This window comes from Giraffa tippelskirchi, chromosome 7 (genome assembly GCF_054371585.1).
Source record: "Giraffa tippelskirchi isolate mGirTip1 chromosome 7, T2T-mGirTip1v1.2.pri, whole genome shotgun sequence".
NCBI classification, from domain to species: Eukaryota; Metazoa; Chordata; class Mammalia; order Artiodactyla; family Giraffidae; genus Giraffa; species Giraffa tippelskirchi.
In genome coordinates, this window is record NC_137281.1 from 66847108 (window position 1) to 66858472 (window position 11365).

Below are 11365 nucleotides of genomic sequence, written 5' to 3' on the forward strand. Positions count from 1 at the left end.
TCTATACACAGGGCTAAAATTTACCATACACGGGTCTGTATCTGAACATATAAGAATTTAGGTCGAATCTCGGTGAACAATTGTTCTGTTTCATGTGACATGGACTGAAGTCACTCTCTGCTATTCAGCTGATTTCCAGACTTTCAGGAAGGTCCAAGATGATTTCACTTACATGAATGGTACCTTGGCAGGGATGGATGGAAGCCCAGGCCCTTCTGGTCTCTTCTCCATGTAGGTACAGGGCTATGTAGACAGTGTCTGTCCAGTGAGGTTGTCAGACTTGTACATTGCCAGCTCAGGGCTTCCAGAGGGAGGAGGCAAAAGCTATCAGGTCAGTTAAGTCTCATCCCATCTTGACATCAGTCTAAAATTCAGTTATTTAATCTCAGGTACTTAATCCAGACAACTCTTCACATCAATGGAAAAGATGAAATGCAAAGGTAACCTACGGAATGGGAAAATATTAGCAAAACATGTATCTCATAAGCAGTTAATATCTAAAATGTATAAGGAACTTCTACCACTCAGTAGCAAAAATCAGATAACCCAATTTAAAAAATAGACAAAGAACTTGAAGAGATATTTTTTTTTCTAAAGAAGACATAGAAATGGCTAATAGTAACATAAGAAAGTACTCAAGTGCTCACATCAATAATCACCAGGGAAATGAAAACCATAACAAAAATGATATATAATCTCATACCTGTCAGGATGGATATATGGATATACAGAAGTTAATAAATGTTTGTGGAATATAGAGATAAAGGAACCCCACTACACTGCTGGTGGGAATATAAATGTGTTAAACCACTATGGAAAACATTATGGAGGTTTCACTAAAAATGAAACTACCATATGGTTCAGGAATCCCACTTCTGTGTATACATTCATTATATGAAATAAAAAACCTGAGCAACTATTCATACTCCAGTGTTTATTGAACCATTGTTTAGAATAGGTGAGACATAGGAACAACTCAAATGTCCATTAATGAATGGACAAAGAAATATGGATGAAGAAGACATATGAATATCATTCAGCAATATAAAAAAGGAAAGCCTGTTATTCCTGAAAATATGGAGGGATTCTGAGAGCATTTGCTAAGTGAAATAAACAGAAATAGAAAGACAAGTATCGATACTATATGACTTCAGTTTTAGGTGGAATTTAAAACAAAGCTGAGAAGCAGAGAGTAGAATGTTGATTGCCAAGGGCTAGTGATTAGGGGAAATTGGCTGTTGTTTAAATGGTACATACTTCCGCTTATAAGATGAAGAATTTCTGCATGATGACACTAGCTAACAATATTGTAATATATACTGAAAATTGATAAGAGAATAGTTGTTAAGTGTTCTCACCTCACACACAGAGATTATAATTATGTGAGGTGATGTATATGTTAACTAACTTTATTGTGGTAATCTTTTCACAATATATATGTATATCAATTATCATTGTTGTATTCCTTAAACTTATACAATGTTATATGTCAACTGCATCTCAATAAAGCTGGAAAAAACTTAAAATTAAATAAATTATATAATATATGTGTGTGTGTGTATATATATATATATATGCATATGTGTGTGTGTGTGTGTATGTGTATAATGAAACAAAAAAGGAAGGTCTATGAAATATAGTTGTGCAATTTCTTTCACATAGCTTCACACTTTATTTTGGAGAGAGCATGATAACCATAATAGATATTGTTCACAGTGGAAGGCTATGGTGCTTCTTTTACTGCAGTCCTCTTAAAAGTTTTGTAGACCTTTCTCTAGCTTTCATTTTAAGTTGGAGTTTACTTCATTATACAAGGATCAGATCCACAAATATATTGAGAATAGCCCTTCTCAGATTTAAATAAAGCCTGTGTGTATGAACTGAGAAACTCTAGGAGATACTGAAGGACAGGGAAGCCGGGCATGCTGCAGTCCATGGGGTCACAGAGTCAGACACAACTTCGCAACAGACCAACAAAAACTGTGTGCAGTGGGATAAATCCTTAAGCTTATTAGAAATACTTTTGTGTAGTTCATGGATTTATTACACACACCTTAAATCTTCCTGAAGTCTTAACAAAGGGTCTTACATCTGTAACATTGAGATCACAGTTGTCATGATGCCATTTCTAACTCTGAGAGAGTTTTGTTCTTTGGATCTGCTGGGAATGTGAACCAGTTTCATTTACAGGAAACAATAAGTTCAGACTCTTTTATGATTTTCCTGAATTCTGCTTGAAAATTTAACAGTGACTTTTTTGACGCATCACTGTTTATCCATTATTTATCATAGTGTGCCTGAGTGCTTAGTCATGTTCTGCTTTTTACAACCCCAGGAACGCTCTAGGCTCCTCTGTCCATGAGGTTCTTCAGGCAAGAATACTGGAGTGGGTTGCCATTTCCTCCTCCAGGGAATCTTCCTAACCTAGGAAAATAACCTGCATCTCCTGCATTGACAGTTGTTTTTTTGTTTGTTTGTTTTTTACCAGTGAGCCACCTGGGAAGCCCGTTTATCACAGTACACACTGATAAAATTAACAAGTGGCACTTTCAATACTCTACTTGGCTATCTTAATCAAAATACGTATTCACTCAAATATATATATATATATATATATTTCTCAAGTTACTGTAAGTGATGATATTGTCAAACTTTTCCAGGACAAGATAACAGTTCCTTTTAAGCCTTCAATTACAAACAGACTCTTCAAAGCCCTTCCAGCTGCCATCAGTGTCCTGGTACCAAAGACAATGCAATATGCTTTAAATTTTTGTTATGGAAGCATTACATTTCCAGGTCCCCCTTTTTGCTCTGATTATCTTTTGCTATACACATGAGACTCTGCATTCTTTTCTTACTTAAAACAATCATTTTATTTATCTCAAAATTTGTGGGCCAGCAATTCAGGCAGATATTGGCTGGATATTGCTTGTTCTTCAGGTGGCATGGACTGAAGTCACTCTGTGTTATTCAGCTCATAACAGGGTATGCTGTAGGATCCAAGAGAACTTAATTCACATGTGTGGTATCTTGGAAGTGATGGATGGAAGGGACCCATGTGGTTCCTCCCCCTATCCAGTTAGATGCAGGTCAGCAAGTTCTCTTCAGTAGAACATCAGACTTTTGACACAGGGCTCAGGGAACCCAGGGGAAGAAAGTAGAAGAAAGTCTACTGAGGAGAAGTCCTGCCAGTTAAGAGCTATTTCCAAAACTAGCTTGCTCCCATTTTCACCATCTTCTGGTACTTAAAGTGATCACATGTCCTGTCCAGACTTGAGGTGGTGGAGAAATAGATGACATCGTTTGATGGTAAAGTGGCAGTCACATTGTGGAAGAGCACGTGGGGAGGAGATATTGTTGTATTCATTTTGGGGAAACACAATCGCCCACATCTTTAAAGGGCAGGATCACAGTTTTTATTATGATTGAGTTGAGTCTATAGATGGCCTAAGAATAGCTTTTTAATATGATTGAGTTTTCTAATTCCTGGACATGATATATATCTATTTAGGAGTTTTGAGAAGACTTGTATTTTTCCTGCAGGGCTCTTCTCATAGTTTAAAGTATTTGCATTTTTAGATGCTTTTGTGAAAGGCAAATATATTTTTTCTGTTTTTCAAATGTTATTAATGTTAATATATTGAAACACAATTTAATATTTCATTTGGAACTAGAGTGATTTAATATTTTGGAGGTTAGTCATCCTGGTGCAGGACTTATTGTTTGTGGAGCTAGATGTGGATCTTGGACCCTTGATTTCTTAGGTAGAATCTCAGCAATTGCTATTACCCTCCCATTTGTGGGCCACCCACTTGGGAGTAAGGGTCTTGACTATTTTGTGTCTTCTCTTGAGTATTCCTACCCTTTTGTCATACAGGAACTTTTTTGCTAGTCTTCAAGTTGATCTCATCAGTAGTTTTGCTGCAAATGGTTGTAATTTTGGTGTTTCCATGGAAGGAAGTGAGGTCAGGGTCTTTCTAAGCTGCCATGTTTGCACTTCCTCCTATGTGTCTGTCTTTATGCCAGACCCACACTACTTTGATTACCATCATTTTATAGTATGTTTTAGAATCAGTAATAGGAAACCCTCAAATTTGTTCTTTTCGTCTGGCTATTTGGATTCTCTTGAGATTTCACATACATATCAACATGGATTTTTCTATTTCTTTTAACAACATTTTTGGAATTTTAAAAGAGATTGAATTGACTATGTAGATCCATTTTGGTAGCATTGACACCTCAATATTCCAATTCATGAATGTTTTTTGTCAATGTGTGTCTTCTGTAATATCTTTCAGCAGCATTTTTCAGTTTTCATCATAAAAAGCTTTTGCCTCCTTGCTTAAGCTTTTCTTTATTATTATAAAAAATATATACATTTTTTTTATTCTTCTGGAAGCTGTGGTAAATGGAATTTTCTTAATTTGGGTGGCTGCGAGTATAGCAATCAAACATTCTTTTGTGATTAAGAAAAATGCCTCGCAGAAGTATGAGTATAGAAGGATTGTATGTGCATGCTCATTTGTGTCTGACTCTTTGTGAGGCCATGGACTGTAGACTACCAGACTCTGCTGCCCATAGGATTGTCCAGGCAAGAATACGGGAGTGGGTTGCCATTTCCTCCTCCAGGAGATCTTCCCAATCCAGGGATTGAGCCAGCATTTCCTGCATTGCAGAAGGATGCTTTACCACTGAGCCACTTGGGAAAATCAGAAGGATTTCATCTAAGCATAATAAAGTCTGTATGTGACAGATCCACAGCTCATATCACATTCATCATTGAAAGATTGAATGTTTTTCCAGAAAAATTAGGACCAGGACAAGAATGCACACATGCCCTACTTTCCACCCCCCCCCATTGTAGGGCAAAAAAAAAAACCCCTTTGGTTTTTTCAAGTTTTGTACATGTATATAATACCATTTCTGGGTCTTCCCAGATGGTGATATGGCTAAAGAACTCACCTGCAGTGCAGGAGACATGAGAGATGGGTTTGATTCCTGGGTCGGGAAGATCCCAGAGAAGAGGACATGGCAACCCACTCCAGTATTCTTGCCTGGAGATTCTCCAGGGACAGAGGAGCCTGATGGGCTACAGTCCACAGGGTGGCAAAGGGTCGGACAAGATTGAAGCGACTTAGTGCCCACACACCCACAGTATCATCTCTGAACAGAGGTTTTATTTAATGAATTAAATTTTGCTTAATTTAACCATCTGCATAGTGCTTGCCATGGTAGCCATTTCCAATCTTTTTAATCTATGTTAAATATCACAATGTAATGTAATTTTCAATTACATTATCCATAGTAGAATTTTCCTCCTTATTTCTGTCACAGTGCTCTATTTGTGTCTTATAGATAGTTAATAAGACTACACTTGCCTTTTTAGATATTATCTTTTATTGTTTGACTTTATCAAAAGAATATGAACAGTGTGGAGATTCCTTAAAAAACTGGGAATAGAACTGCCATATGACCCAGCAATCCCACTGCTGGGCATATACACCGAGGAAACCAGAATTGAAAGAGACGCGTGTACCCCAATGTTCATCGCAGCACTGTTTACAATAGCCAGGACATGGAAGCAACCTAGATGTCCATCAGCAGACGAATGGATAAGGAAGCTGTGGTACATATACACAATGGAATATTACTCAGCCATTTAAAAAAATACATTTGAATCGGTTCTACTGAGATGGATGAAACTGGAGCCCATTATACAGAGTGAAGTAAGCCAGAAAGAAAAACAACAATACAGTATACTAATGCATATATATGGAATTTGAAAGATGGTAACGATAACCCTATATGCGAGACAGAATAAGAGACACAGATGCATGGAACAATTTTATGGACTCTGAGGGAGAAGGTGAGGGTGGGACGTTCTGGGAGAATAGCATTGAAACATGTATATTATCGTATGTGAAACAGAACACCATTCCATGTTCGATGCATGAGACAAGGGCTCAGGGCCGGGGCAATGGGATGACCCAGAGGGATGGGATGGGGAGGGAGGTGGGTGGGGGGTCCAGGAAGGGGAACACATGTAAACCCATGGCTGATTCATGTCAATGTATGGCAAAAACTATTACAATATTGTAAAGTAATTAGCCCCCAACTAAAATAAATAAATTTATAAAATAAAAAAAAATAAATAAATAAATAAATAAAAAATAAAAAAAAAAAGAATATGAGATCTGTATAGGAAGGAATTTTTACATATTTTTTCCTGTTTTATTAATTGTTGTGTCCTCACTTAGTACAGTTCTTGGCATTAAATAGGTTAACTTTAGTTTAAAATTAGTAATTAGACGAATAGTTAGTTATTTTATCTAAATTGGTGGTGGATTTTTATATATCTAACCAAACTCTAAGACTGAATAATTTAGTACTGAATAAAAAGAAAGAAAAACTTGCTGTGGCATATCAGGAAGTACATGTTTAATAAGTTGAACTGGATCAAAATGACTGGGCTGATATTTTACTCCTTTTTTAAAAAAATTAATTTATTTATTTTAGTTGTAGGCTAGTTATTTTACAGTATTGTAGTGGTTTTTGCCATACATTGACATGAATCCGTTATGGGCATACATGTGTTCCCCATCCTGAACCCCTCTCCCACTTCCCTCCCGATCCTATCCCTCAGGGTCATCCCAGTGCACCAGCCCTTAGCACCCTGTCTCATGCATCAAACCTGGGCTGGCAATATATTTCACGTGTACCTCAATGTTCATCACAGCACTGTTTACAATAGCCAGGACATGGAAGCAATCTAGATGTCCATCTGCAGACGAATGGATAAGAAAGCTGTGGTATATATACACAATGGAATATTACTCAGCTATTAAAAAGAATGCATTTGAATCAGTTCTAATGAGGTGGGTGAAACTGGAGCCTATTATACAGAGTAAAGTAAGTCAGAAAGAAAAACACTATTACAGTACATTAACGAATATATATATATATATGTATATAATTTAGAAAGATGGTAATGATGACCTTATATGCGAGACAGCAAAAGAGATACAGATGTAAAGAACAGACTTTTGGATTCTGTGGGAGAAGATCAGGCTGGGATGATTTGAAAGAATAGCCTGGAAACATGTATATTATCATAAGTGAAATAGATATTTTATTCTTGAGTTGCAATAACTTCATAATGGCTCTAAAGCTACTTTTTTGTGGCTCTATGTTACAGTTTCTTATCCTAATTATGTTTCTGAGTTAATAATATGTTTACATGTACACGTACTGTTAATATTTTGTGGAAAATCCAAGTGGATTTAATTAAGCAAGAATTAGTCTTGGACACATTCCAATACTAAGATGCAATGATAAATGAGGTTAGAAGGAATAAAACATACAGTGATTCTGCCAATATCAGGAAAAAGATGCTATCCTTTTAAGAACTGATAAAAATATTTTAGGAGTTCTTTTGTTAGGCTTCAAGCATTACATTAAAAGAGAAAAAGCAGAAAAATTACTCTTGAAACCCCAAGTTAGTGAATCTGGCCCTACAACATGATATAATGAGAACGACCAAACAATTAAATGGCATTTTTCTATTTTAATGTTAGTAGGAAAAGAAGTTAGTAGAGACAATTTACCTGCAAATGCCTAGTTGCTATCTTCCTATATCAACAAAAGATTTGCCTGTCTTTTTGATAAATGATTTCTACCTGGTAAACTGTGTATGTGTATGCACCATAGAATTTTTCTTTTCAATTACAGTGCAAATAAAAACAATCTTCTGAATAATCAGAAAACTCTATGGAAAAAATGGACAGACTGTCGAATAAAATAAAATACAATCTCAAGTAATGATGCAGTCTTTTCCCTTCCAGTATCAAACTGGATGAAAGAGGAATTTCAGGCTTCTATGAGTGAGTTAAATTGTCTCCCTTCATTTTTTGAACAAGCCTCCAGAAGATAAGACTAATAGAAAATAGTGGAAAGGAGACTACCAATGTGCAAATTTATTTTGTAAGAAATTAAATTTCTCTGAAATAAATCAAACTTAGATTCAATTCTAGTTTTGTCACGTAAAATGTGGGAAAATTAATTATATGTTCTGAGACTTAGTTTCTTCAACTGTGAAATGGGGACTTCATTTCTTGATACCTAAATTTACCTGTGACGTACTGAATTGTGAAGGCATGATTGGAGCCCACGGTAGTGGTTTAAAGAAATGGAGTGATATAATCAGAAGAAAATTAAAGAGGATCATATGAGCTGCTTTAGGAAAACAAGTTTTTGAGATTAAAATAAAAGTTGAATAATGTGTGCAGGAGGCTATTTATTTGCACAGATAAAAAAGCAGGAGCAGGGCAGTTAGGAAATGATAAGATATGTGATATATTTTGAAAGTAGAGACAACAGGATTTGTTTAAGGGAACAATAAATATGACAACAAAAGGGAGTGAAGAACATTGTGAGGTTTTTCATCTGAGCAATTACATGGAAGGTGGTACCATTTAATGAGATGGGGAACACCTCTTGTGGAAGTTTTAACATTTATTTTTATATATACTAAATTGGCATCCAATTGGTGGTGTCCTAAATTGGAGATGTTTCCCACACAAGGTTAAAAATAAGTGGGGAGGTAAGTGCTTGAGATGAAACACTGAAGTGCTCTAGCATTTATTTGTCTAGAAGAGGAGGAGTATCCACCTAAAGAACTTAAGGATTCTCAATGTGATTTGAAACAATTAAGGACAGTAATTAAAAGACACTCGCTCTTTGGAAGAATAGCTATGTCAAACCTAGACAGTGTTTTTAAAAGCAGAGACATCACTTTTTGCAGACAAAGGTCGATATAATCAAAGTTATGGTTTTTTCCAGTAGTCATGTATGGATGTGAGAGTTGGACTGTAAAGAAGGCTGAGCACCAAAGAATTGATGCTATCAAATTGTGGTGCTGGAGAAGACTCTTGAGAGTCCTTTGGACAGCAAGGAGATCAAACCAGTCATTCCTAAAGGAAATAAGTCTTAAATATTCATTGGAAGGGCTGATGCTGAAGCTCCAATACTTTGGGTAACTCATGTAAAGAGATAACTCATTGGAAAAGGCCCTGATGCTGGAAAAAATTTAGAGCAAGAAGGTGATGGGGGAGAAGGGGGTGGCAGAAACTGAAATGGTTGGATGGCACCATGGACTCAATGGACATGAGTTTGAGAAACTCGGAGAGATAATGATGGACAGAGAAGCCTGGCTTGTTGCAGTTCATGGGGTCACAAAGAGTTGGGCACAACTTAGCTACTGAACAACAACAATGTTCTGTTTATAGTTTGAGCTACTTACAATGGATGTGCAAATTAGTTTAAATGGTCTCAAATACTAAACTCTGTGACTTTATAAGTATACCTTTTTAAGGTATTCACTTCCTGTCTTCTCTTGTTCATTTTTCCTTTCGAACTCACTGAAAGCATTGTTTTCTCTAAGAAAGTTTCTCTGAATTCAGTTTGATTGGTATATTCCTAGCTTGTGTGACTCTTAGCTTGTGTGAATAGTATTATAATGGTATTTGTTATAGTGGTCTGGAATTTTCTCATTCCTTGTCATATCATACCACTGAGGGTAATGAACTATGCCTTATACTACTTGGTGATAAGATTATCTATGACATAGTTCAGTTCAATTCAGTTCAGTTGCTCTGTCGTGTCCAACTCTTTGCGACCCCATGGACTGCAGCACACCAGGCTTTCCTGTTCATCACCTTCTCCAGGAGCTTGCTCAAAATCATGTCCATTGCATTAGTGGTGTCCTCAAACCATCTCATCCTCTGCTATCCCCTTCTCCTCCTGCCTTCAATCTTTCCCCAAATCAGATTCAGCATCAGTACTTCCAATGAATATTCAGCACCGATTCCCTTTAAGATTGATTGGTTGGATCTCCTTGCAGTCCAAGGGACTCTCAAGAGTCTTCTCCAACACCATGGTTCAAAAGCATCAATTCTTTGGCACTCAGCTTTCTTTATAGTCCAATTCTCACATCCATACTTGACTACTGGAAGAAATATAGCCTTTGACTAGATGTACCTTTGTTGGCAAATGTTTTCAATATGCTGTCTAGGTAGGTTATATCTTTTCTTCCAAGGAGCAAGCATCTTTCATTTGGCTGAAGTCACCATCTGCAGTGATTTTGGAGCCCAGAAAAATAAAATGTCTCATCTGTCTCCATGTCTACATCTATTTGCCATGAAGTGATGAGACTGGATACTATGATCTTCAGTTCAATTCAGTTCAGTTCAGTCGCTCAGTCATGTCCAACTCTATGTGACCCCATTGACTGCAGCACACAAGTCCTCCCTGTCCATCACCAATTATCGGAGTTTATTCAAACTCATGTCCATTGAGTTGGTAATGCCATCCAACCATCTCATCCTCTGTCGTCCCCTTCTCCTCCCATCTTCAATCTTTCCCAACATCAGGGTCCTTTCAAATGAGACAGCTCTTCACATCAGGTGGCCAAATTATTGGAGTTTCAGCTTCCAATGAATATTCACAACTGATTTCCTTTAGGATGGACTGGTTAGATCTCCTTGCATAATCTTAGTTTAATGAATGTTGAGTTTTAAGCCACCTTTTTCACTCTCCTCTTTCACTTTCATCGAGAGGCTCTTTTTAATACTTCTTCACTTTCTGCCATAAACGTAGTGTCATTTATGTATCTGAGGTTATTGATATTTCTCCCGACATCTTGATTCCAGCTTGTTCTTCATCTAGCCTGGCATTTTGCATAATGTACTCTGCATATAATTTAAATAAGCAGGGTGACAATGTACAGCCTTGACGTACTCCTTTCCCTATTTGGAACCATTCTGTTGTTCCATGTCCAGTTCTAACTGTTGCTTCTTGACCTGCATACCAATTTCCAAAGAGGCAGGTAAGATAATCTGGTATTCCCATCACTTGAAGAATTCGTTGTGATCCACACAGTCAAAGGCTTTGGTGTAGTCAATAAAGCAGAAGTAGATGATTTTCTGAAACTCTCTTGCATTTTTGATGATCCAATGAATGTTGGCAATTTGATCACTGATTCCTCTGCCTTTTTAAAAATCCAGCTTGAACATCTGGAAGTTCATGGTTCATGTACTGTTGAAGCCTGACTTGGAAAATTTTGAGCATGACTTTGCTGGCATGTGAGATTAGTGCAATTGTGCAGTAGTTTGAACATTCTTTGGCGTTGCCTTTCTTTGGGATTGGAATGAAAACTGACCCATCACTTACACTGGACACAAATAGATATCCCATGTACATTTCAGGTGAATGAATGAAAAAGATAAAATTATAATGCATTTAAAAATGTTCCCCTTGTATTGTAGATGAACTGCTTTTAACACACAAACTCAGCTCCGGGTCGGCCTGG